This window comes from Equus quagga, chromosome 13 (assembly GCF_021613505.1).
Source record: "Equus quagga isolate Etosha38 chromosome 13, UCLA_HA_Equagga_1.0, whole genome shotgun sequence".
NCBI classification, from domain to species: Eukaryota; Metazoa; Chordata; class Mammalia; order Perissodactyla; family Equidae; genus Equus; species Equus quagga.
In genome coordinates this window covers 1,237,702-1,260,480 of record NC_060279.1, presented here as the reverse complement: position 1 = coordinate 1,260,480, position 22,779 = coordinate 1,237,702, and the positions used below count along the sequence as shown (strand labels likewise).

Genomic DNA, 22,779 nt, shown 5'->3' with positions numbered 1-22,779 from the left:
TTCCAAGCCACCAGGCAGCAGCCCAGCACCCACACTCAGCATGGATGAGCTCCTGCTCTCCTTTGGCAGTGTTCATAATGCCCAGCCTGCAGCATGGACATCCCCAAAGCCAAGCGCCTGTGTGGGCTGGCCAGTTGCTACCTAACACCTAGGTACATCGACATCCTTTGCTAAGGGCCAGGACAGGAGCTTCCGAAATGCCAGAACTGCCCAGCTCAGGGAGCAATGTTGGAAGGGCATGAGAACTCAGGGGGCGTATTCCACTCCATTCTTTAGGTTGAGAGGTGCCTGTACTCACGGACAAATTCTAACCTCCCCCCTGCAATCCTTAGTCCACTGTTAACTTCGGAAGGGTAGCACCATGCAATGCAAAAACGTGGTCTTGGGTGCACACTGCGCCTGTGCTCTGTACCTGTCCTCTAAAAGCTGCTGGCCTTCCTCTCTGTCCTCCTGGCCTTTGCAACAGGGTAAGAGGCGACATCAAAAGACCCATCCCCTTCTCTTGAGACCCAGGCGCTGTGCCCCTTTCTCCTTTCAGCCAAGCCTTGCCTCTAAAGGCACAAGAACACCACCGGCCCAGATACTCAAGCTTTAGCATCTGGCCCCACCCAACTTCTGCCTGTGGGGTGTTTACGTGTGCTAGGGAGAGGGGGCCCCTGGCCACTCAAGAGTTAAAACGGCAGCGGGACTGGAAGGGGTGGCGTGGCACGCAGACGAGGAGAGGGCGACCGGAGCGGGCTGGGGAGGTTGGCAGAGCGGCGGCGTAGCGAGCGAGGAGGGCGAGGGAGCAGCCGGGAGGAGGGGCGCGCGGCGGGGGCGCCGCGAGGGCCGCTCGGTGCGCTCGGGGACGCGCGGCGCGCAAAGGGCGCGCCCGACTCTCGGCCGCTCGCCTCGGCCCCGGCGCGCGGGGGTGGCGGTGCTGCACTCGCCCTGCGCCCGCCCTGCCCCAGGACTGCTCCGCGGCGGGGAGCGCGCCCCCCGGCCCTCGCCCGGCCTGTGCCGGCGGCGCGCGCGGAGGGAGGGCGCGGACCGGCCTCCCCAGCCCGGCGCGCGGAAGCCGAGCGGCGTGCGGCGGACGGCGGCCCCGGGAGCCCGGACGGCGTCCGCGGGGTGAGTGTGCGGCCGGGGGCTGAGCCCAGGAGGGGCGGCCGCGGGCTTCCGCCGAGATGCCCGCAGGGGAGCTGGGGACGCGGGGAGGGAGGCGGCCGGAGGGGAGCGGGAAGGGGGCCGGGGAATGTCGAGAAGGGGCCGACCGCGCGGCTGGACCCGAGGCGGCGGCGGAGGGGACGTCTGGGCCTTAACCCTCCCGGAGAGCCCGCCCCGCCCCAAACTGTTGCTGGGTGGAGCGGGCCCTGAGAGGCCAGGAGCCGAGAGGTGGCCGAGAGGTTAGGGAGGGCGTGACAGGGGCGGGCTCGCGCTCCAGAGCCTCGGGAACTTCCCCTTCCTTGGACTCGCGTCTGTGCCGGCACAGGGTGGCCTTGGTATCTGCCCGAAGTATCTGGAACCAGCAGCCAGGCTGCTCCCGGGCCGGCAGGGGTCTGTCCACAGCCTGGGATGGGACGTTTGGGGTGGGGGATGGGGCGGCCTTGGGCGCCGCCTGGGGGCTCTGGGAGTGGGAAGCGGAACAGAAGGACCGCTCCGGGCCCACCGTAGCACCCGAGACGGGAGGGGCTGGCCAGCCACAGGTGGTCCGTCTGTCCTGCAGGCAAGGGCGGCGCAGGTTCTGGCTGCCCAGCCAGCGAGGGGGCGCCGGGTGAGGGGGCACTGAGCTCCTTTGAGGGCCGAGCTGAGAAGCTAAAGAGGTGCAGGAGACCTGGATCCCGGGGGTGGGCTCTAGGGTGTTGCTGTGCTCCCCTCTGTCCCTGGCCTCCCTCCCCCACCAAAGGAACAGGAAGGAAAATGTCAGCTGGGCTTTGTGCTCTGTTCCTCAGGCTGCCGCAGCTCCCATCTGTTGGAGCCAACGCAGCTTCTAATTGGGCGAATGGCAGGGTCGGGAGGGGGTGGGCTGGGCCCAGCGCTCAGTTGCCAGAGGTGGATGGGACGGGCCCTCTGCTTGAAGACCTCCGGGGGTGGGGGGAGGCGTAGAGAGAACAGCCTCCTCCGGTCAGGGAATAGAGGTGGCTCCCTGCCAGCTTGGTCACCATCGTGCAGGAGATCTGAGTCTTTCCATGCGCCCAGGCTGACGGCAGGCTCTCCTTTGCCCGCCAGCCTGGCCCAGTGTCCTCTTCCTGAATGAGAAGGCCAGGATCCCCTCCCGCTGCCCACAGCTCCTTAAAGCTTCCTCCCACAAAGAGCTCTGGGCATGGGGTGGGCAGGGCTGGCCCCCTTGCCTGTGGCCCTGTTGTTACCAGAAAAAAGTCACATGTGGGTGGCCTGACCCACTTTCCTGGCTGGCCAGGTGCCCTTGTCAGGAGAAGATGGAAAGAGAAAGGCACAGCCAGGAGGTCTGAGCCTTCCAGGCCCTCTTCCCTCCCCTGGGCTGCCTCACACCGGGTCTCCTTCCCGCCTGGGGGTCCCTCTGGGCCTGGGCTGGCTCCTCATTATTTGGAAAGGATGGACCTAAGGGCCTCAGTGCTTTAGGGATTGAGACCTGCCCAGGGTCTGGCAGACACCTGGTGTCTAAGAGCATCCCCAGATCCACACCCTCCCCCTGGCCCAGCCTAACCCCAAGGAGACACCAAGTGGCAGTGGGAACTCAGAGGTCGCTCAGAGGATTTCCACCCGGGGTTAGAGAGCAGCTTTCCTCTGTCCTTTCCACGATTCCTCCCCATCCCCATTCTTGCTGCCTGTCTCTCTCCTTCCTCCTCCTCTCTTTCTCTCTCCTTCACTCTTCATGCTCATTCCTCCTCAAGCATCTCTTCAGCCCCCTTTCCCCTCGCACTGCTTTCCCTCTTGGGTCACCCTCCTCCTTCTTGCTGAGTCTGCTCCCTCCCTCCCTTCCGGGTCTCTGTCTCCACCTTTGCCCCCTTCTCTTCTGTAAACTGCAGCTTAAACCACAAGCCAGGCATGTGCACGCGGCCCCGAATGTCGTGAGGGTGGGTGCACGCGCACTGTTGGCTTTGCTGCATCCCCTTTGCAGAGGGGAAGCCGGGCTGGCCGGCTGGCAGCTGCATTGCCCTGTCCTCAGGTCTCCTGCACCCTGCCCTTTCCCCGTCCTACCCCTAAGCCCCTTTTCAAATTTGAAAGTAAAAGAAAATCCATTGCTTTTTTAAAAAATTCATTCATTCAGCAATTTATTGAGCACCTGCTGTGTGCCCAGCATTGTTTTAGGAGCTGAGGACACAGCAATTAAACAAACCTCCCCGGTCTCAGGGCAGACCTGAACTTTATCTGGGCTTCCCAGCTGACAGTTCTCTGCCCACCAGGCTCTTCAAAGACCTGCCGCTTCGGGGTGGGGAATGAGGGGGGTTTCAGGGGAGGAGGGTGAACAGTGCAGTGAATTGTCATCATCACACCAGGTGACCTCTAACATGACAGGCTCATCTCCTTACAGTGTGCCAGGTCCTACAAAACTTACAGGTGTTTCTCACCTGCAAGGATGGACCAGTTCGTATCTCACCATTTATCTGGGAGGGCTGAGGAGGATGCCGGGGCCTTAGAGAAGGGAGAAAGAGACAAATTTATTATCAGGCACCTACTAAGCACCAGTGTGTGTCAGGAGCTTTCCAGAAATTACCTCATTCGGTCCTTCTGACAACCTTCCAAGGTCTGGATTACCACTCCCTGCTTTACAGTTGGGGAAATTGAGGAGCAGACTGTCAGCCACTTGCCCCAGGTCACATAGGCCTCCATTTTGAAATCCCTGATTATCTGTGGTTCATGTGGCCCCTCTGACGTGTGTGACATCTGGTAACTTGTACTGTTATCTGAAGATTACATTTTAACAGAATTTTTCAGGAGCATGCCTTACCTCCTCAGTTAGAATATTAGAATCTGTAGGGCTTGTTGAATGGCTGAGTGAATAAGTTTTCTCAAGTGACCAGGGAGGGCTTCCTGGAGGGGTTGGGAGCCTGGGAGAGGAGGCAGGGCAGGCGGTGGATCTTCCTGATCCTGCGCGGATCTGGACAAGCTGTAGGCAGGCAACCATCTCCACCCCCACGCCACCCTGCGTGCAGGTAGAGCTGATGGGAAATTACTGTTTTCATTCAGGGTCAGCGTGTCGGAGCTTGGTCCCTGGCCGGTCACTGGAGCTCTCAGCCTCCCTGGCCAAGTCTGGATGCTGTAGAAGCCCCAAGGCAAAGAATGGGGGTGGGAGGCTTTTGAGGCTGCGAGAACTACAGGGAAGGACAAGGACGATGGGTGGAGGCTGGATGGGGCAGGCAAGGGGGAGAGGGACCTAGGACCAGAAAGGGAGGAAGACAAGGGCAGAAGATAAACTGAGAAACAGGAGACAAGGCCAGAGACATGGAAGAAGAGACACAGCCAGACAGCAGTGTGTCGTGGGATGGCTAAGACAGGTAAATAAGAAGGGTGCCTTCATCTTCTACTTCCCTGAGGGCTGGGTCTCTCTGTCCTACAGTTCAGAGGCTGGAAGACTCACCAGATTAGCCTTGTGCAGGCACTTGCTTGCGTGATCAGTCCCTCTTTTCTAAGCACCTACTGTGTGCTCAGCCTATGCTAGGTGGTAGGGAGCGAGACAAATCAGATGTTGCCCTGCCTTCCAGGAGTTTATAGTAAAAGTATAGATTCTGAGGCCTCACAGCTTGGGTTCAAACCCAGTGTCCACCATTTCTAGCTGGGTAACACTGCACAGGTCATCTTACCTCTCTGTGCCTCGGTTTCCTCATCTGTAGTGCGATACTAATAATGCCACCTTCATAGAATTACGACGGTTACATGAGTTGATACACGTGATGAGCTTAGCACAGTGCCTGGCATAGTCAGTGTGATGTAAGCATTATTGCTGTTATTAAATGAGGAGTCAGTCTTAGGATAATGAAACAAGTGCTATAACACAGGGATGAGCAGATAAAGAAGAGACTGTCTCTGTCTGCAGATTAGGAAGTGGCTCTCAAAGGACGTGACATTTGGGGCAAGGCTTGAAAAGGAGTCAGCCAGGCAGAGAGGGTGGGCCTGGGGACCCTGGTGCCGAGGGCATCTGGGGCACAGATCGTGTACGGAAGGTGCCGTGTTATGTGTGTGCTGCCTCTGGTGGATATCAGGAACACACGCACAGGTCCTGCCTCGGCCTCTTTGTTTCCAGTGCGCAGCGCTGAGCTTCCCGTGGGGCTGGAACGGAATGTCCCACACTCTCCAGCCTCGGAGAGTTGGCCTTTGGGCAGGGCCTGTGCGTCCCTGCTGGGACTGGTTTCCCAGCGTGGCCTCTAAAGGTTCCAAGCTGTCATCCGGCAGTGTCTGCTCCCAGCCCAGAGCGGCCCTAGGCCCTTGTCCTTGGCTTCTTGCACTTCCTGGGGACCTGGGAGGCACGTTGGCCTGAGGGGCTGCCTTTAGGAGGTGAGTTGAAGCAGGTTTGGTTAGGAATTCAGTTTCTTTCTGTGCATTTCTTCCACCCACACCTTCCTGCTGCTCAGCATCTGATGGACTCAGAGTGAGTTCCCAGATGAAGAGCAGGCAGAGGTGCCTCCTGGGGCCTCCGCCGCTCACATTGCAATGGCACCAGCATTTATTGAGCGCTTACTGTGTGCCAGGCCCCATGCCAAGTGCTTTTCCTACATTATCCCATTAAACCCTCAAAAATACCCCTGTTGGGTGGGTAGCCTTCTTATCTCTAATTCAAACACAGGAAACCGAGACTCAGAGAGGCCCAGTAACTGGCTCAAGGACATAGAGTTAGAAGAAAACTGAGGGAGGATTTCTCCTCCCTTCTGACTTGAGGGCTCTTGCTCCTTAACCCCCTGCAGGATCCAGTGTCCCTCAGGCCTGGAGGGTGCGCTGGCGGCATCCTCCCTGTCCTCCCTCCCTACAGTCAGAAGCTCCCCAAGTCCTGTCCCAGCGAGGGGCAGCCTGTCCCCTTTTGGGGACCTTCAGAGAGGGTGTCCCTGCTTCCTCCTGCTCCTGCAGGTCACAGCTCTTAGAGAGTGAACAACATTTCCTTCTGTCTCAGCTAAGTGCCTTGGGGGCCTCACACAGCCGGTGGCCTCAGAGACGCTGGACCCTAAGAGTCAGTCCCCACGGCCACAATCGTGGGAGCTAATGTGAGGGTGACTTCTGGGAGGTGTGAGGACAGGGCGCAGACCGCAGGTTAGGCAGGCTAGGTGGTCATACCATGTTCCTTTTTGAGCACCGTCCTAGGCAGTGTGGGGTGTGGGGTGGCGGGGAACATAAAGAGCCCTCGGGCACAGTCCGTACTGGCAAGGAGACCCACAGATCAGCTGGGGAGGTAGAACTTACAGTCACAAGAAATAACGAGGGAATAATACCAGACAGTATTTAAAACCAAGTGCTAAACTGTGTGATTTAGACTATAAATGTTATCAGAGCTGTGAGCTCTGTGTGGGAGTATATAGGGAACGCTTCCTCAGAAGGCGCGGCCCGTTTGGGCCTGGAAAACGGCGGGTTTGGGTCTGCAGAGAGAGGATTCCTGGGAGAGGACTTGCAGCTCTGGGGGCGGGAAGGGAGCAGGGGGCTGCAGGGTGGGGCGGGCGCAGTGGCGGCGCATGGGTGCAGCGAGGTGGCAGGTGCTTTGTCTCCGGAGCAGCCCCTTCCCCCTTCCAGGTTTCTGGTGTCCTCTTAGTCTCTCAGGGGACAGGAGAGCAGCCTTTTAGAGGACGAAAACCCCTTCTCCAGTCTTCTTGTCCTCTCCGTGCAGGGCCGCTGGTCTCTGTCCGTTGAAGCTGTCCTGCTCTGAGAAGGTCTGCTTTCCAGCTCTCTCTAGTGGTTTCACAGATCTGTGCCCCTAACCTGGTCCCAGCCGCCAGCTGCCCTCGCCTGCTGAGGTCTGGGGCCCAGGCCTCTGCAGATCCCTTGAGCTCCACTTTCCTGCCTGGTCTGCAGCTGGCGTCTGTTCTCCCTTCCTCTCACTGTCTGGGCTCCTGTTTGGGAGGTTACTCCTCGAGCATTCCAGTTAGTTTCGTATATAGTGAACAGGAAATAAAGTCACGCCAAAAGGAGGAAGCCTCTTCCCCCAGGGGCTGAGTCTGTCCTTCCCCTGGAGAGAGGCCTCCTGAGTCTGGGCAGTTGGCTGACTTTTGACCTGTGGAGAGAGACTGCCCTGCAGTGGAGTGGGATCCACTGGTAGTGACCTCACCCTCCCGCCCCGGCCCCCAGCCAGAGAGCAGGAGCCAAGAGCCACGTGGACAAAGTGCCCTGCTCAGCAGCCTTCTTCCCCTCCTCTGGGCCTGAGAAAGGAGGCCCGACCACCTCTACCCGAAGGCCCTGCAGCCCGACACCTCAAAGACGCAGACCTGAGCCTAGGGCTTCTGTGCTCAGGGCTCATGATCCAGTGGAACTGGGGTAGAGTCCCTTCCCTAACCACATGCCCTTGGGCGTCTTACTTCACCTCTCTGAGCCTCGTCTCCCTGTCTGTAGGTCTGGGTGAATGACACCTGCTTCCTGGGTTGTTAATAATCGGAGCTGGCTTTGGTGAGCCCGGTGGTCTGCTGAGGGCTGTGCTGCACTGGGCTCATCTCATCCTCGGAAAGCTGACGAGTAGGTATTCTTTCCCCCTTTTGGCAGTCAAGAGAACGGAAGCTGGGAAACATTAAGTAACTTGCCCGAGGCCACGCCAGCCAGCAGGTGGCAGAGCCAGAATTCAGCCCCAAATCTTTCTGACTCCAGAGCCCTGGTTCTCAACGAGCTAATCTGTGTAAAGTGCCTGCTACAAAGGACAAGTTCAGTAAATGTTAGTTCCTGTTCTCCTGAGTTTCCCCAGGGCTGCTCCTCCGAAAAATACCTTTCCCCTGCTGGATCACATTTCTTTTCCTGGATCCCCTGGGACATACGATAGAGGTAGGAACGGGAATGAGCGGCTGGTTTATACGGAGGAAAAAAATAAGACTGAGAAAGAGTGAGTAATTTGCATAAAATCATAAAACACTGGGGCTGTAATTAATACCCAGGGCACCTTTCTCATAAGGGTTTTGTTATTCAGCAGCCCCACTGGGTTCCAGGCGCTCAGCAGAGGGTGTCTTGCAGAGGTGAGAACGGAGGTTATGCTGTGTGGGAGCATCAGAGGCCACCATCCCCCAGGGGCAAGGCAGCGCCTGTCTTTCCTGCGGATGCTGGAGTTGATCACTGTGGGCCTGGATCATTGTGTGCTGGCAGGAAGATTCTGAGACCTATACTTTCTGAGCTTGGGTATTGTTTCTGCAGTTTGTTACAAATGATCCGAGGACTCCTCTGGATGGATCTAGGAAGAGAACAGTGTTGATGGTCAAGGTGTGGGAAGAGAGGATACTATCTTAATTTTATTAAATCAGGGTACCCTCTGCACCAGGTACAGTGCCAAGGGATGGGGGGTGTAATGGGAAGCAAAAGAAAACAAGGTCGCTGCCTCAGAGACCATCCAGTCTGATGGGAGAGATCACTCACACGCATGCATGGGCATGCACAGACAGCCCCATCTGACCTTACCTGGAAATAAAAACAAGAACAGATGACTGCAGGCTAGTCTGAATATATGGGTGCGTGTGGAATGGAGAGGAAAGAGCTGAGACAGGTGGGTTCCCCCAAACAGCCCTTGTTCTTTCCTCCCTAGACCCCTTTTCTGGTGCACATAGAGACCCATCTCTGCACACCCCAGCGGGACAGCCTAATCCTGCCAGCATTCACACTTGATGGGCAGGCCCTAGAGTTCCTCTGAGTTTTCTTGTAAGGATCCCTCAGGGAGAAATGGAGGAGTCCAGGTCATAGCACTTTAAAACTGATGGCGACTGAGAGTCCTCTGGTCATGTGGCTTTCAAACATTTATAGCAGTTAATCCGTTTTTCAAAACAAAGCTATATATGTGTGGCAGGCAGAATAATGGCCTCCCAAGGATGCCCACCAGCTAGTCCCAGAGCCTGTGACTGTGTTGTGTTCCTGGCGAATGGAGTTAAAATTGCAGATGGAACTAAGTTTGCTGATCAGCTGACCTTAAAATAAGTGATTATCCTGCATCATCCGGGGGGGCCCTTTCAATATGGAAGAGCGAGGCAGAAGTCAGTGTCAGAGCGACGCAATGTGTGGAAGGTTCAGCTGGCCATTGGCGGCTCTGAAGGCGGAAGGAACCGTGGCCGAGGGACGCATGCAGCTCTGGAAGCTGGAAGAGGCAGGAGGCAGGTTGTCCCTGGAGCTGCTGACACCTTGATGGCTCACTGAGACCCATTTTGGACTTCTGATCTTCTGAACTGTAAGATAATAAATTTATGTTGTTTTAAGCCACTAAATTTGTGGTAATATGTCACAGCAGCAACAGGAAATTAATACAATTAATACAAGGCTGCTGTAGTTGGAGCAGAGCTGGTGGACCAGAACAGCACTGACTCAGCCTCCTCCTGACCCGTGGCCCTGAAGGAATTGCTTCGTAGCTCGGAGGCTCTGAAGAGCCCACTTTGAAATACACTGTGTCTGAAACACAATACGATCATTTTCCAGATGATGAAACTCAGGCCCAGAGAGAAGTGGCTTTGTCGGAGGTCACACTGAGTTCGTGGAAGAGCTGAGAGTCCAATCGGGGCCTGCTCCTGTCATGTGAGCAGTCTCGGTGCTTACATACACGCTCTCATCCACTCATCCGTTTTCACACCAAATGTATGTGTGTGTTTTTACCTACAAAGACCTGGGCAGAAGCAAAATGAGTTCCAAGCTCAGGAAGATGGAGAGAGTGTCAGTCGAGTATGGTCCTGCCCTTGGCCCCTCACTAGGCTCAGTTTCTTCTTCTCTCTCTTTTTTTTTTTTGGTGAGGAAGATTGGCCCTGGGCTAACATCTGTGCCAGTCTTCCTCTATTTTGTATGTGGGATGGCACCACAGGGTGGCTTGATGAGTGGTGTCAGGTCCTCGTCTAGGATCTGAACCCGCAAACCCTGGGCCACTGAAGCAGAGCACATAAACTTAACCACTTTGCCACGGGGCTGGCCCCTCAGTTTCTCCAAATATAGGCTATCGGCTTAGGTTGCTTAGGGCTATGTGGGCCCCGGAGCTGGTCCCCAGGTGGGCTTTATCACAGCCACCTCCTCTTGGCAGAGACACAGATCTATGAAGGAACGGGGCTGGGCCCTCCTGGCCTAGGCTACACCTGCCCGCCTGCAGCCTATGCAGCATTTATTACACCTAACAAGCTGCAGGTGGGCAGGACCAGGCCCTGGGGAGGGGAAGGCGAGGAGGAGCAGAGCCCGGTGCCCCCAGGGATCAGCACCCTCATAGCACGTTTTCTCCCCTCTGCCAGGTGTTTTGGCCTTCCCAGCTCTCCCCACAGCACACCTGAGCCACAGGCCGGGCCCCCAGGGCTGCCGGCTTCTGGTGTCAGTCTCCATGGCAACCCCACATTTGCCGTTCTGGTTTCTAATGACTTATTGGTGTGTGTGGTAATTGGCAGAGCTTGGCAGGCAGAGCTAGAGGAGCTGGGGAGGGGGACGGGGCAGGGAGAGGGGCTTGGCTGTGGGGAGGGGGTTCAAGTTTTGGATGGAGATAGAGGTGCGCTTTCTTCCTGCCCCACCCTTCCTGTTCCCTGCCGATTAATATCCAGAGTAAGGGAGCTGCTTCACGTCCAGGTCCTGCCCTCTCTGAGGAGCATCAGCTCTCTCCAGGCCCTTGAGAGGGAGACAGATGGACAGACAGATGTGGAGCACAGCTGCTCACCTGTCAGGCAGAGGCGGGCAGGCGTGGGGTGCTGAGGGCATGCTCATCTATGGCAGGTCAGACCACTCGTGTTTTCTGCCACTCCCCTGCCTGTTCCCTGGGCCCTGAGGACAAGGGTGCCTCCTGGGCCCAGTAGCCGCTGCCTCTTGGGGAGGGAGCAGGGTAGTGTACCCCCAGGACAGCTCCTTGTAGCACTTGGCCTCTCGCTCAGAGAACCAAGCCGGGCAGCGTGAGTGAAACGCCAGCTTGCACAGGTAGTGGGTGAGCCAGCCATGCAGTCCAACGTGGAGGGATGAGCGAGGGCCTGGCCGTCTCCGCTGCTCTTCGGCAAAGTTTCCCGAGCTCAGAACTCCTTCCCCAGGGCAAGGCAGTGGGAAGGCCCTGGCCCGGTTGCTTCAGTCTTCCCCCACACCTCTCTACCTCCCCTCCCTCTGTCTCTCTCAGGTCCATTCTCTGTTTATCCAGTCCTGAGGGGCAGCTTGGTGAGCACCATCTTAGAGTCGGGCCCATCTGGGTTGGAATCCAGTGGCCATTGCTTATCAGCTCTGTGACCTTGGACATGTCTCTTAATCTCTCTTTGAGCCTCAGTGTGCTTGTCCATGAAATGGGCTTGACATACGCATCTCACAGAGTTGTGAAAATGAAACCAGCTCACACTCCTGAAATGCTTGGCACATAGTAGGCACTAATAAATATGAAAGAATTTTAAAAGTCATCTTTTATCTGCTCAAATAGGAGCAATGTGATCAATAACTTAAAAAGCTCTGATGGGAGTGGTAGAGTTTCCTTTTTTAAATATTTGAAAGTAGTCTTCATTTATTCGGGAAGCATTTATTGAGGATCTATTGTGCACAAAGTACACAGGTCCGGGCTGTTAGGGCCAGGGGCTAGGTCTCCTTTATGATTAGGGCGAAATCAGGTGGGCTGTGCATCTCTCAGCATACAGCATCTGACAGGAGAGGGAGAGAGAAGGAGGCCAAGGAGGACTGGGAGCAGAGAGAGGGTGGCCCAGGGTCACCCGTGTAAGTGGATCTTCCGCAGATTGCTGAGAAGCGGCTGGCCCCACGAGACAGATCTGCCTTGTGAAGGCTCTGCTCTGTGTGGGTCATGTGCACTGAGACATGCCTGACTCCTCAAAAGGGGCGAGTCTGTTTTTAGAACTGGAAAGTGGATGCGGGAGCCGGTGGGTGCCTGCTCCTCCACTTTCGTAAGCTGCTGCTGAGGCTTGAGGGGGCCACCAGTGACCACCCAGCCACCAGACAAGAGGAGCAGATGCACCTGGACTCACCTGGGCATGTGAGCAGATCACGGCTCCCTCAGCTGGTGCTGGGAGGAGGGGAGGGGAGCAAGGGGGAGCTGGGAGCCTTGGCGTCCGTCTCTGCCGGCAGATGGACTTCTGCCTGCAGCAGGAGCCTGTCTGTTCTTCTAGCAGCCTCCCTGCAGCCTCCTCCAAGACAGAGCGCCAGAGATGCGCAAAGAGAACGTCAGAGACAGCTGGGGCCCTGGGGAGTGTCTGGCCCACGCTTCCCCACCTTCTCGTTCACATTGTAGCACACACACACAGTCTGCCCGCGGGTCAGTCGGAGTCCCTGGGCCCGGGGCTGAGGGTTGAGGTCTTGCACACCTTTAACCATTTGTGGCCTCCAAGAGCCGTTGGGAGCTCCGGCGTAGCCAGCTCCCCCAGCCTACCTTTACTGATGAGAGTCTGAGGTCCAGGGAGGGAAAAGGACTCGCCCAAGGTCCTGTGAGTGTCATCAGGACTAGATATAAACCTCCTAACTTCTAACCCTCTGCTGTATCAGTTATCTCTTCTCAAGACTCCTTCCGCTTTCTCTCCTGCCCTTTTTCTGTGGAGAACGTACTTCAAGTGCCCGGGAGTGTACTTTCTCTAAGAGAGCATTATTCCTTAAATCTCAGAAAATGAGGCTGCGTCTGCCCTCCCCCTTTCCTCAGCAGCCACCTCCTGCTTCTGTGAAGACTTTGGCATCTGTGCGTAGATGTCTTCACCTTTCAAGTCCGCCCATTGTCCTGGGTGAGCTCAGAGACTAGATGGGCAACTCGTCTGCAGTGGTTTCCCCACCTCAGCCACTCACTTCCAAGGTCACACCCTAGATCTTGCCATCACCTGAAAATCACTTAACAGAGCACCCTGCTTTCTGGTCAGCACCTCCTGGTCTCCCAGCTTGCTTGTCCAGTGACTCCCACACAGCCATCTTTGACCTCATTGGGACCTTTGGTCCACTGGCAGCTCCACTTTCTTGCCAACCATCCATTACCTTCTTCTGCCTTGCCTTCTCGGAGTCCAGGTAGCTTCCATGTTCCATCATTTTAAGAACTCCCCTGCCAATATCCTAAGCTCTCTTGACCCTCTGTCTTTTTATTGCCCCAGTCTGGTGAAGTCCCAGGTCTGGATTAATCGCTCTCTCTGCTTCTCTATGCCTGCGTCCAGACAACTCAACTGCTAGAAAAAGACACTAAATGATGCATATTGGTACCTCTAAAAATTCGTCATCACCAACCCAACTTATTCTTCAAAAGTGTCTGGTGTTCCTACCACACTCCTCTGGCTATCTCTGCCCTGACTCTCCACAGCGACCATTTCACACCTTCCTCCCCACAAGTCCACCCATGCCCTCACTCTCGGCTGAGGACCTCCCTCCGACTTCACAGAGAACTACAGGTCGTCAGGCAGGACTCCCTAAGCCTGTCCAGCAACCCTGAGACACGCCTGCCTCTGCGCCAGTGCTCCCCTCCTTCCCTCCTGTCTCCGCAGAGGAGGCGACACTTCCATTGCAGCCCCGCTCCTCCCTGCCTGGGTTCTAGATCCCGGCCTCTGGCCTCCTCAGGAGCACCCTTCCACCATGCTCAAGTTTATCCATCTTCAGAAACAACAAAAACAAAAACCGTCCTCAAGCCCAGCTCCACTTCCTGCCACCACCCTGTCTCTTCTCCTTGCTCTCCAGATTTCTTGAAAGAGTTGGCTACGCTAGCGCTCTTCATTTCTGCACCTCCCACTTCTTCCTCTGCCCCACTTCAGTCTGCCTTCCTCCCCGTCGCTCTCCGGGAACAGCTCTCTGTGTCGCTAAGCACAGGAAACATTTTTTATTTCTCAGCAGCATTTTTCACTCCTTTCTGCCACTTGCTTTTCCCTTGGCTTCTCTGACCTCATATTCCTGGCTTTTCTGGTTATTCGTAAGTCTTCTTTGCTGACTCATCCCTCCTTTCCCTTTCTTTAAATGTTGGCTTCCCTCATGTCTGGTTCAGGGTATTCTTTTCCCACTGGGTACTTGTCCCCAGGCCATCTTATGAGAGGCTTCTGTTATCACCCACATGCAGGTGACACCCAATGTACGTCTGTACCCTGCGCCTTTTCTTCTGAGTTCCATATCCTTGTAGCCACCTGCCTAGTTGACTAAGTTGATGTCTCAAGAAACCTCAGACTTGGCAGATGTAAAGACAGAGTCGTGATTCTCCTCCTGAGTCTCCCGCTGCCTTCTCCACTCCCTGCCTGGTCCCCCTCCAGTATTGCCTGTTTCTGTGAATGGCACCACCTCAAACCAGTTCTGTATTCTGGGAGCCATAAACTGGGAGTCACTGTTGACTCTTCCCGTTACCCCCTTACATCCAGTCCATCACTAGATGCTGTCTGATCTCGGAAACAGCACCTGCATCCATTCACTCCTCCTCATCCTCACAGCCTCCACTTGAGGCTGCCCTCACCTCTCGCCTGGACCACTGGGATGACCTTCTAATTGGTGTGCCTAAATCTGCCCTTGGATCTCCAGTCCAGTCTCTGAGTAGCTCCTGGAACGGCCTTTTAAGGACACAGATCTGATCTGGTCACAATCTCCCAGACTCGCAGAGCTCTCCAGGGATTCCCGGTGCCTGCCCTGCCCTCAGGTACTCTGCTTCTTTCAGTTCTTTGACTGCTGAGCTCCTCTCTGTCCTACGGCCTTCACACATGCTGTTCCCCGGCCCTAATCACCCTTCCCACCCCAAACTTCTCCTCCCGAAATCCTAGTTATCTTTCAGATCTCAGGTCAAATAGCTCTTCTTTCCAAGAGCTTCCCCAGCGTCCCTCCAGAATTTTACCAGGCCCTGCGAAAGCCTCTCTGAATGACCACATGCTTCCTTCATCACATGCATCACGAGATCTAATTATATAATTGGTACTTATTAGATAAACGTCTGTCTCTGCCACTAGGCTGTGACCCAGGAGGGTGGAGACCCTATCTGTTTAGTTCACCGTTGTAGAACTGCTGCCTGGCACAGAGCAGGTGTTCAAAACTATTGGGGAAGTGAATTCATTCATCCAGGAAACCTTCCTCCAAGCCCAGAGAACTCCCGTGTCCTGAGTACACTCAGCATAGTCTATTTAAAATCTCTCTGCTGTCTTCCTTTTCTGCTGGGTAGGACTCTCCTTGAGGACAGACTGCTCCTTATTCCCGTTGGTGCTCCCAGTACCTGGCATGTAGTAGTAGCAACAGTAACATGTGATGAAGGCTCGCTACGTGCCAGCTGCTGTCACTGCTTTATAGTAACTCAGCGGACCCTAAAAATAACCTTTTGCTATGGGTTCTATACCCTACTTTTTTTAACTTTTTTATTTTAAAGTAAGTTTAGATTCATTGGAAGTGCAAAGAACTGTACAGGAAAGTCTTGAGTGTCCTTCATCCAGCCTCCCCTGATATTAGCATCTTACGTAACAACAGTGCAATATCAAAACCAGGAAACTGACATTGCTATAACTCAGAGAGCTTCTCCAGATTTCACCAGTTACACAGACGTTCATGTGTGTGTGTGTGCCCGCGCGTGTGTAGCTTTGTGTAACCACCACCACAAGACGCTTAACTGCGCCATCACAAGGCTCCCTTGTGCTAACCTTTATAGCCCCAAGCCCCATCCCTGACCCCTGGCAGCCACTCGCCTGTCCTCCATCTCTGTGGTTATGTTATTTCACAAATGTTATATAAATGGAATCAGACAGGCTATAATCTTTTGCTGTTGGCTTGTTTTCATCAGCGTGATCCCCTCGAGGTTCGCCCAGTTGTCGCCTGTGTCAGTAGTCTGCTCCTTGTTGCTGAGTGGAGCCCTGTGATGGGGTCTGCACCCACTACCCCATTTTACGCGTGAGGAAGCAGACACAGCTCGTAAGTGGTACTTAATAAACGTTTAGTAATAGGCACCTCGTGGCTGTTTATTGTACCGAGCTCAACTGAGTGACGGTACTTTGTGCTCTTAGCACCCGCACGGTGTTTCACCAAGTCAGGGCCCAATAAATATGCCAGTGAAGATGCGGATCCAGTAGCATCTTTGTGTACGTAGGTAGCAGCAACATCTAACTTACCCCTGTGCCTGGATATCCACGGGAGAGGAGTATGTCCCTCTCAGTATCTACTTTCAGTTTTGCTTGGAATTCTCAGAAAAGGAAAATTTGGGCAGTAAATATGATCACATACAGGGCTGGCATTTTATTGCCCAAAATGCCCAAAGCTATTGGTTCCAAATCCATATATGCCTGTTTGCATGGTGTTTGCATCTGATTTGCAGGCTGCTCATTTTAACACAATGCAGAGAAATCCTTCCAGCTCCCGCTTCTTGTCACCACTACCTCCCAACCGCTCCCCGGTCACACTGTGCTGGTGCAGCCTGCAGAAACGGTGGGTTGGGTCCTGAAAGTCCCACCCGAAACTGCAGAGTTCACTCGGGTCTTTTGCTTGTGGAAGAGAAGCCGAGTTACCGCCACTCGGCAGGAGCCTCAGGAGAGTTAATTAAGGAGAATTTGTGGATCTGGTGGACGTCCTCACCCTCAGGTGTGGAGAGCCAAATGTGATTAAGTGATTGGAAAGGGACCACAGGTCGGACTAGTCTCCATCCTGGGCACAGTGCCCAGGAGACGGGCTTGCTTGAATGCCTCTTCGATCCCTCTGCTTGGGAGGTGAGGCAGGAGTGAGCTGACCCCAGCCTATAGGGACACACTAGAGTTAAGTGGAGTCTCCAGGGTGGGACTTCCACAGAGAGTGTTTGGAAATGTGCCCCGTGGCCTCACAGGGAACCTGTGGTTTTAGTCCAATCAAGGCCTTACCTTGGTAAGGTAACAACTCGTCAGAGGGTCAGATGAAAGGGTGAGACTGAGGGCCCTGTCCTCGAGGAACTGCTAATGGTGTTAACCCACCCTTAAGCAATTAAAAATAATCAAAGGCCAAACTAAATGTTATAGGCCCTAAAGCTAGTGGTAGTTGGTGGAAAAAAGAGACCACACTAATTGGAGAAGGCATCCTGGAGGAGGTGAGACTCACGCTGGATATTGAAGACTAGGCCTAGGAACCCAGCAATGGGACCACATGGACTCAGAGACTCGGAAGGAAACGTTAGAGGAAAGCAAATACGGATCTACTATGAAGCTCACAAAAAGGTTCAAAATAAGATGTCAAGGGGCTGGCCCTGTGGCTGAGTGGTTAAGTTCGCGTGCTCCGCTGCAGGCGGCCCAGTGTTTTGTTGGTTCGAATCCTGGGCACGGACATGGCACTGCTCATCAAACCACACTAAGGCAGCGCCCCACATGCCACAACTAGAAGGGCCCACAACGAAGAATATACAACTATGTACCGGGGGGCTTTAGGGAGAAAAAGGAAAAAAATAAAATCTTTGGGAAAAAAAAAAAAGATGTCAAAGTTAATTTTGACCTTTGGCAGGTGATTGGGATTATGCCCCCAGGAATGCATGTCACTCTGCTGTCAGGGCACCTCAAAGGAAAAGTTGAAGAGTCCTCTCTAAAGGGATGGAGCGATAGTTAAGGAGACAGATGGACTGTTGGGAGAATGAGCTCCTTAGGGCCAGTACTGGGGGAGAGGGTGTGATGCTCTGATTTAGGACAGTGTCATAAGGACTCAAGTGGAAGTTTGTCATTCAAGGGAATTGAACGGGAAGAAAATATGACAGCACGAGATGGTCACTGGGATAGAGCTGGCAGTGTGCCAAGAGACTGCATGAAGGCATAAGGAGAGGCCGCCTAGGGGGTGGGGATGAGCCTGCAGGAGAAGCTGATCCCAGAGGGAGGGTGAGCACAGGGACCTGCAGACCACAGGGAGAGCCTTCCAAGAAGGAAGGGTTTTCAGCCACGCTGGATGATTCTGTCAAGCTCCTCCAGGCTGAATGCTGAGAAAATGCTGCTGGATCCAGAAGAGCTGTGGGATTGAAATGCAACTCAGGGGCGTATAAGCAAGAAGGGTCTGTGTTTAGAGGGAGTAACAGACAAAGGGGGCATTGTTGTTGTTTTCAAAAGTGGAGAGTGGTAAGTAAAGGACTGAGTTTCCTGAGGAGGTGGGAAGGGATGATGAGGTTGATTGTAAAAGGAGGAAACCTCTGTCCTTAAGTCAGAGGGAAGGCAGAGAGAAGGGGTAGCTGGCAGAGGTGTGGGGCGGAGCACAGTGAGGGAGGGCAACGGAAGTCTCGCCTGCCCATCCCTTCGGTGCCCCGAGGTCGGCAAGGTCATCTGTCCAGAGGTCAGGGAGCAGAAGCAAGCACAGTGAGCGGCAGATCTAGAGACGGCTCTGCGGAGTGTGCTGGCAGCAGCGAGCAAGGAGTAAAAGGCCTGGGCAGGGAGGCGCGAGCTGGAATCCCGGGGCTCTAATAGGCTGGTCTGCTGGCTTCCTCCTGCAGCGCCTTGTGAGGAGAGGAACAGGCACGGGGTGGGGAGAATTGCTAATTCTTAAGTTGAGCCAGGGGCAGCAATGACCTCAGTAACCTTTGCCTGGGCTCCAAAGCAGCCCAGCCTTCTGCAGACACCGCCCCCCCCCCTCCCCCTCCAGCCTGGCCTCCTCCCGTGAACAGCCCAGCAAGGAGGTCTGCCTGCTTGGCCCTGCCTCCTGGGGAGCTCTCCACTTTTCAGAGCTTGAGGCCACTTCTCCTTGGCCTGACCTGTCAGTGGGTCCAGCTCTAAAAGAGCCCCATTTGCCCTCTGCTGCCCTCTGTGCACTGTTTTCATTTTTCTCGCCTCCTCGATCTTGCAACAGCAGCTTAATAGCCTGCAAGAGGGTCAGACTGGGAAGATGAATACCAACCTGAGGAGGACTGGTCCTGCCTCTCCATTAGGGAGGTGATGGAAGGTGGGAAGCCGACAATGGATAATCCAAGGAAACGCAAACAGACGCAACACGCAGCTTGGGGGATAATCCAAACAGCATTTCCTCTCGTGCTTGGCATGTGCAATGATGACTTGAATGCTGCCGATTGCCTGGCCTAATTAGGTCTGACTTGGAGAACACTGGCTGCATTTCCCAGGGTATAGTAGACAGTGAGGAGAAACCAGAATGGGCAAGGAGTGTTTGCTGGAGAGAAGCCACCAGGTGAATCCAGTCATGCATCACTTAATGGCAGGGGTACATCCTGAGAAACGTGTCATTAGGCACTTCCATCACTGTGCGAACATCAGAGTGTGCTTACACAAACCTAGATGGCGTAGCCTACTATACCCTAGGCTCTATTGTACTAATCTTATGGGACCACCATCATATATGTGGTCTGTCATTGACTGAAACGTCATTATGAGGCGCATGACTGTAATCCCCAAGTGTACACACAAGCAGAAGGGAGGGTCCATGGTGGCTGCCAGTCTTTGAAAACTTGGCACATCAGAGCACTCCAGATACTGGCAGGTCAACCCAGAACACAGCTTCCTTATCAATGTATTCCTAACATGTTATGTGTTGACCTCCTAATGGCCAGGTTAACAGGGAGAATGCCTGGGCAGATGGGCTGTGTCAGGGCAGTGGTCCAGTGTGACATATCCCTGTCCCTGCCTGCACATGCTGACGTGCCCCAGGCCCGTGAGCAGATGCCTCGGGCACCTCTTTGCCAAAGGACTATGAAGGCTTCCGGGGGCTGCTGCTCTGCCCCCCCTCCCCTCACCCAGAATGGCTTTCTGCTTCCTTTGTACCTTTGGCAGCAGTCCACGGTCCAGCTGAGGGAGGGAGAGGGCTGCTGCAGCAAAGAACATGAGGCTGAAGGAATATCCCACGTGCCTCTGGAAATGACCCATTTGAGAAAACATGAGTTCCAGTCTCAGCTCTGGCCTCAGTGTCCTGTATAATCTTGAGCTATTCACCAAGGCTTTTTGGGCCTCCATTCCCCTGCGGAGGCCATTTTCCATCTCAGACCCTAAGGAGATTTAGTAAAAGGAGTTTCCAGTCAGCATGAAACCAAGCTGTGCTCTGAGCAGTGGCCTCCCCAGGCTTAGGACAGAGCTGAACTGTTTCTCAGTGTCCAGACAAGGGATTGTGGCAGATTTAAAGCCATCTGAATTTAAGGCTCAGTTCCCAGCTACCTGTCACCTGTTTGCCCTTGGGAAGGTTGTTCTTTACCTGAAGGTCAACTTTTCATCCATAAAATGGGACTTACACCTTACACGAAGTGTTGGTGAAATCAAATGAAATAACGTGTGAGAAAGTATTTTACAAATTCTTAAATGTTCGATCACTGTTAGAGGTTGAGGGGAAAGGTGGCAGGGACTGTGGGGAGATCATGAGGCTAGAGGCATCCAGGTGTGAGTTCAAATTCCAGCTGTTTGTGTGCCTGTGGCCTTGGACAAGTTGGTGAACATCTCTTAGTTGTGGTTCCATCGTCTGTAAGGTGGACACAAGTAAGCCATGTCAGAGGATTATTGTGAGGATCAGATGACACGGTGTCTGTAAAGGGTCTGGAAGACGGGAGAGGCTCCCCAAATGTTGATCCCTTCCCCACGCCCCAAATCTAGCTCCCCCTCTCTTGTCTCCGCCCTCCCAGGCCTTCAAGTCAAGGGCAGCTCGGAAGATGTAATTTGCACACACTTTCAGACATTCAGCCTGTCCTGGCATTTCTCTTTGGAAATGCCACATTGTCTACATCCTCGTCAGCCACGTGTCTTCCATCTTGGGTTCCTTCTTCTCGTCTACAGTAGGTGCTTGCTGAGGAGTGCACGACTGGTCAACCCAGTCCCCAGTCCCTGTGGAGTCGTCAGGCCGTTTGGTGGCCCTCCGCCTCTGCTGGGGACCAGCTTTCCCCGTGCTGCCTTTCCTGTTTGCCCAGCCATCCCAGGGCAGCATGTCCAGGGGACAGGAGTGCTGGAGACTGCTCAGAGAGTGCTTCTCCCTGAGGAGGGCCTCCTCCCCGTCCTGATCCTCCTTAGCCCAGAGAGCTGCCCGCTCACGGCCCACTGCTGCTCCTGCTGCCTGACAGCGCTTCCTCTGTGCTGCAGCCTGGCCAGCCTCTGACCCTCGCTGCCAAGGGTGCCTGGGAGCCCTTACCCACCCAGCTGCCCCTCCAGGCTCCCAGCAGGATGGCACTTAGGCCTTTTGACTGGTCAGATGTGCCAGCCCCTATGTGGTCTGGTCTGGTCTCAAAATCACCGTTGGGGAGGAGGGGGATGTTCATGCAGATTCCCAGACAGCGCTCCAGACCAACTAAATAGATTCCAGGGTGTCCAGAAATCTGCATTTTAAATAAGCTCCCACGTGATTCTTATGCACAGTGAAGTTTGAAAACCATTGGTGTGACTTCTTTTCTCGTTTTTGTTGAGGTAGAACTCAAACAACGAGGCACACGAATCGTAAGTGTACACCTGATGAATTTGTCCACGGGGTGTACAGTAGCCCCACGTCACCACAGCCCAGCTGCAGCTCCCTCACAGGCGTGCACTCAGCAGCCCCTGAAGAGGTGGCCATCCGCAGAGGCCTAGAACCCCGATGAGTTCTGCCTGTTTTTGTGTTTCGTATGGTTGAGTGTTTGGCTTCCTTCACTCAACGTTGTGGCAGTGCTGCCTACTCTTAAAAGCCCAAACGACTTCCTTCCCTTCCCTTCCCTCACGTTACTCTCTCCCTCAGGACAGGTTGGCGGGTAGACAGATAGGGACAAACAAAAAGGGAAAGAAAGGAAGCAGCGTTTCCAGGGCCCGACCTGAAGCCACTCTCACTGCAGTTTCCTCGAGTCCTCCCCGGCCAGGCCTTGCGGAAGGGCGTCCTTCAAGCATTAGTGTCTGGAGGCTCAGGACCCGTCGCTGTGCTGCGTGGAGGACTGGGCCCATTCCCCTGCCAGTCTCCCTGTCACAGCTCCTGGGGACACTCATTTGTTGTGTGTGGATTGCCAGAGGCCAGGCACATTCCAGATGAAATTGGCCAATTTAAACTACAAATGAAAAGACAAATGAGATGGAAACTGCACAGAACAAGCCTGCTCCTCGTCAGCAGGCGTCAGTCCTGCCGTGCGCAGCCACACGGCCTAGTTAGGCCTTCCCTCGACTGAGGCCAGAGAGGCTTTTCCGTCAATGGGCAACCCTGTCTCCTTCGCAGCCAGCCAGAGGAGCAGCTCACGAGGCTTTGAGGGGAGCTAGCGAGGGTGCCTGTGTGTGGAGTCGGGGGAAGAGGGGACAGGCAGGGGACACAGGAGATTTCATCATTGCAAAAGAAAAAAATATATTTCAAGCATCTACTATGTGCCAGGCCCTGTGCTCAGTGTTCAGGTTATAAAGACAGACAGGACCTGCCCTTAAGGGTCCCCCAGCCTAGGGGAAGAAAAGAGAGAAAGTGAGATGATGATGACCATTAGCAGAATGGGCAAGGAGAGATGGAGACTCGTCTGTAAAAGGAGAAGCAGCAGCTGGAAGGGAGAAGTGAGGACGCACAGGAGAGCTGGAGATGAGCATACACAGCCGGAAAGGAGGAGCGGGGGCCCACGGGCAAGCCACTGCCGTTTCAAGACCAGGGAGCTACTGGAGCAGCAGGTGCAGAGCTGGGAGGAAGGAACTGGGAGGAGGAGGAGGGGGCCTGCCTCTGACCCCTGGGCCAGGGAAGGACAGCCAGGAGGACAGCCTGGAAGGGGCGTGCTCACAAATGGCTTTACAGACATCAGCTGCTTGGTTCCTGGTAAAGTGAAAAGGAGAGGGGCTGGCAGGGGCCGGGCTCCATCCAGTGAATGGAGTGAACCAGTCAGAACACACTTGGTCAGTGGTTTACTCCCCATTGTGCAAAGAGGAGTCGAGACCCAGAAGTTCTCAACCCCTGGGTCTC

The 22,779-nt window shown here is 54.7% G+C and overlaps 1 protein-coding gene across 3 annotated transcripts in view; it reads left to right on the top strand.

The window, feature by feature from the left end:
* The first annotated feature begins 807 nt into the window (after positions 1 to 807).
* The window catches only part of LRRN2 (leucine rich repeat neuronal 2), a 59,316-nt gene continuing 37,344 nt past the window's right edge, over positions 808 to 22,779 (top strand). Inside the window, exons 1-2 of one of the 3 annotated variants that reach the window (XM_046683632.1) lie at positions 808 to 1,110; positions 7,489 to 7,612. The gene's annotated coding sequence lies outside the window, so the exon portion shown is untranslated. Of the gene's footprint in view, positions 1,111 to 1,216; positions 1,537 to 7,488; positions 7,613 to 22,779 lie in introns of those variants that run through there. The other 2 variants (XM_046683633.1, XM_046683631.1) reach the window with 2 other exon arrangements.